Source organism: Mangifera indica, chromosome 13 (assembly GCF_011075055.1).
Source record: "Mangifera indica cultivar Alphonso chromosome 13, CATAS_Mindica_2.1, whole genome shotgun sequence".
Classification (NCBI taxonomy): Eukaryota; Viridiplantae; Streptophyta; class Magnoliopsida; order Sapindales; family Anacardiaceae; genus Mangifera; species Mangifera indica.
This window is the reverse complement of record NC_058149.1, coordinates 7,975,777-7,980,669: the sequence shown is the minus strand read 5'-3', so window position 1 is coordinate 7,980,669 and position 4,893 is coordinate 7,975,777.

The following is a 4,893-nucleotide window of genomic DNA, read 5'->3' as shown; positions in this document are numbered from 1 at the left end:
GAGATGATGTCTTTACTCATTCTAGATAGTAGGAGCAATGAGATTGAACTCTAATATATTTTTGATAGTGAGAGCGAAAATCCTCAATTTTGTAAGAGTGAATGTCCTCGAATCCCTAAAAGACATTTTGAAATTGAAAATGAAGTTTTCATAACTGCTCTTCCTAAAGATAATGAGTCTAAAAATATCAAAGAAGTTATATCATCCTTTAATAAAGAAAAGTGGTAAGAAACATTAGAGGAAGAAATGAAATCCATGGAAATTAATCGAGTTTGGAGTCTGGTGGACTTACTGCTGGATCAAAAACTTATTGGGAATAAATAGATTCTCAAAATTAAATAGAAGGTAGATGACTCAATAGATAGATACAAAGTTTGCCAAATGGCGAAAGATTGTACCCAACGAGAAGGTATAGATTATAAAGAAATTTTTTTACTTGTTGTGAGGTTTACTTCAATCCGTGTTATTTTAGCTACAGTACACACTTAGATCTAGAATTGCATCAGATGGATGTCAAGATAACTTTTCTTAATGAAGAGCTTGACGAAGAAGTCTACATGGATCGACCTATAGGTTTTGTGAGAAAGGGCAGGCCAAGAACGCAAAGTATGTAAGCTCTAAAGATCAATATATGACTTGAAACAGTCATCATGACAATGGTACTTAAAAATTTCATAAGACAATATTGTCATATAATTTTAAGATGTTAGAGCAAGATCACTATGTTTACTTGAAAAAAGTCAGATGATAAATTTGCAATTCTATCTTTTTATATGGATGATGTCTTGATAGTTAGAAATGATTTAGAGTATATGAGGATCATTAAAAATTGGTTATCCACAAATTTTGACATGAAGGATATGGGTAAAGCAAATTATATTTTAGGTATTAAAATAAAAAAAAGATCACTCTAAGAAACTTTTGGCTCTATCACGAGAGTGTTATATCTAAAAAATTCTAGAACGATTTAATATGACAAAGTGCAAACCTTTAGATAATCTTATGTCAAAAGATGATTTGTTGAGCCAAGACTTGTCTCCAAAGACTCAAAACGAAAGAAATAATATGTTTTTAATACCTTATTCAAGTGTAGTTAGAAGTCTCATTTATGCAATGATGTGTACTCACTCCGATATATGCTTCACTATTGGGTTGGTTAGTCGATATCAATCAAATCCAAGAAAGAATCACTGGAAAGCTGTTAGGAGGATATTAAGATATATGAAATGCACTGTAGATTACTATTTATGCTATCAAGAAAAAGATTTGCGTATCATTGGTTATTTGGATACCAAATGGGGTAGTGATTTGGACTAATGCAAATCAACTTTTAGTTATGTTTTTTTACTCTAAAATGGCGTCAGATCTTGGAGCAGTAAGAAATAGACATATATAGTCTTATCCATAATAGAAGTAAAATTTGTAGCATATTCTGTAGCTGTGCAAGAAGCCGTTTGGTTGAAAAGATTTTTTGAGAATTTGGGTATACTAGACATAGCAATTGGTCTAATAGTTGTACATTGTGATAATCGAGCTGCGATAACTTTCATAAGAGATCCCAAATTCCATAATAGAACCAAACATATCAACACCAGATATAATTTTGTTAGAGATATCATTTCGAAGAAGGAAGTGATGGTACAATATATTTTTATGCGTAATATAGTTATTGATCTTTTAACCAAACAGATTTTAAGAGATGTATATCTTGTACATGTTAAGTCTCTTGGTTTGCGTAGAATATAATAGATGCCTTGTTGAGTATATATTGTATTTGTAACACAACGTTAGAACATCAAAGAATTTGAATTTATTTTGTTCATGTGTTTGAATTCTTGGTGTTTATCTATATACACATTACTTTTTGAAAACTCAATAAGATGATAATGTCACACAAATTTGATTGGCTTTCTCGCACGAGCAATCGGCTTTAATGCTGAGGAGAACGTACAAAGATGAAACATGTTTCTTGAGATTGATACTATTGAAAAAACGCACTTAGAAGATGAGAGTTGCTCAAAAAACGAATTATTAGATATGTCGCCTTGATAATTAATCAAGATGAGGTCATAACTTGATGAATTTGAAAATGACCGATTTGAATTCCTTACGTCTAAATAACTTGTGAATGCTAGATGTGAGTTCTTAATATATAATAATACCTACACGATTAGAAAGATGATTAAGAACTCAGGTTAGACATTGAGTGTAGTGACTGAATTAAGATTTGTGCAATGTTGGTAATAACATTTTTGAAAAGATACACATTGTAGCACAAGATTCATATTATGTGTGCATAAGTAAGACGACCATTTGAAGCAGTAGAAAGATGAATCCTTGCTCTTTCACTGTATGAGACTTTATAAGGATTACCTTATGTTGGTATCCTTTGACTCTTTGTTGTTATTTGATATTTACTCTTAGTGTTGCTATTTTAGCTTGGAACCTATGATCATACATGATTCAGTCTATGAAACATAACTAGAAAAATAGCTAAGTTTAAACTGAAAATTTCGAGTAGACGAGGAAAACTTATATATTACTTGTGTCAATTGGCCAATTGATCATGTCACTCATATGAGAGATTGGACTTGATCATGGATATATAGGAATGTAACACAATAATAAATAAGGGATTGAAGGGAGCTAGTGTTATCAAGTAAGTCTGGGGTACTGTAAAACTAACGCTTAATTATTTTCTAGGTTGAAGTGACTATATTATTCCTAACGGATGCATAGTAAATTAGCTCCCAAGGGTAGGTTGCTCGCAATGTCGCACGACATATTTGTTAGTATGAATTGCTCTATTCTGTAAGATTTTTGTAGAAGAGTTTTGTGATTTGGATTACCTAATTATGTGTGAGTGAGAGATATTGGATTCAGTCCACCCATGATGGGTTGACTTGATCCATTAGAGCTAAAAATACAAAATTAATCCTTATAAGTGAGATTGACTCTTTTGCTCTTGATAGTTATTAAAGTAACTATCACTTTCTTTTTAATTATAAAAATAGCATAACTTCCATTAGACAGTTTAAGGGATTTTGACGCTCAACTCACAGAAACAATCTCTTCATATGTAATAAATTTTCATAGAAAATAGGAAAACAAATCAAGCAAAGTATGTTGTGGATTCCAATAGGAGGCATTGGATCATCATTCATCATCAACATTCTGAATATTTTATCTGGGTATACTTTTCTATGACTCTGGACCTTTTTTTTAATTTTTGCTTACATAGAATGCGTGTGCGATGTGAAAATATTATAATATAATATAATAGATATTATATAATAAATAAATAAATAAGTATATATATATATAATATAATATAATATAATATATATTTTCACACCACACACGTATTCTATGCGCACTTGCATTTCTTCACACACTCTTCACACTTATACGTACTTTTCGCACTCACAAACACACACCTTTGCACCCACACTCCCACTCTTAAAGCACCCACACATAGTCTTTGCATTCGTATGCACTCTTCACACCCACATGCACCTTTTGCACTCATACACACTTTTTACACTTATGTTTATTTTTTCGTTTTGATCTATTCATACCAATAATTATACTAAAAATTGATCTGTTTTTAAATAAGTTTTTAAATATTTAGTTCATAAGTTATCAAACATATCATCAATATAATGATGTTGCTCTGGAAGAAAAGATTGTCGATGAAAAATTATATTGAATTTGAGGTAATTAGCAGAGAAGAGTATTATTGGAATAAAAATTAAATTTACTTAAAAAAGTAAATTCATTCAAAGTTTGCCTAAAAATGTTTGAACGGAAACTTTTGTCCTTATTTAATTAATATCCCCTAAGAAAACAGTCTTCCAATTCTCCAAAAAGGGGTTTTATGTGAGAGAATTAATTTTTTTTGGGGAGCCTTGCCTCACATAGTGTCTCCCTAAAGCTTTTTGGACTCAATGTGTTTGTTACGCGTTGCCGTGTAGTGTTGAATGAAGGTTTGCCCAAATTTGGGTGGCTACGTTTACTACAAGAAAATAAACATTTAAATGTTAAATAATTCCTTAAAATTCGGATTTAGTTATAAATTATATTTAGTATATATTAAAACTTTGTTGTAGAATCATTTTTGAAGAAAAGATATGATAATTAATTTTAAATATTTATATAAAAAAGTTTTTAATAACTAATAAATTGTTTACTAATTATAATTAAATTAGCTATAAATTATTTTAAATAATCATTTAAAATAAATGTGGTTAGTAATTAAAAAAATTAGATTCAGATGAATGTTGTCATTAGTAACTAAAAAAGATTAAATGCAAATGTTATTGGAGGCAAATGAATGTTGTTAGTAAGTAAAAAGATTGAACGCAAATAAATACGGTTAACAATTAAATCAATATAGTGGTAAATAATTTTTTTATCTTAAAATAAAATGATTTGTAAAAAGTATTTTTTAATGTTTTGTTACTGTTTAGTTTTAATATTTCGTAAAATAATCAAAATAGTAATTTTTGCAACTAAAAAAATTAAATATCAATGGTTTTATTTTGTCATTATTTTTTTTTCAAAATTTTTGATTTTATAGATACTAAAAAAAAAGATATAATACAAAATTATTTGAATAATATCATAATATCTATCTAGACATATCAATTGAGCTGGCCAAATAGAGACCCGGTATGAGCAAGAATTTAAAGCTCAATTCGATAAGATCTAGCCCGACACTATAACGTGTCAAGCCTAGCTCATGGACATTTCAGATTGAGCTATAAGCTTTAATATTAAGTCTATGAACCGGTCTGGCCCGACCATTGCTATTTAAAAAAATGAAAATTTAAAAAAAAATCAAAGGGCAACGACTTTTGCCTACTTTATTTATTTTTAAAAATTATTTATTTA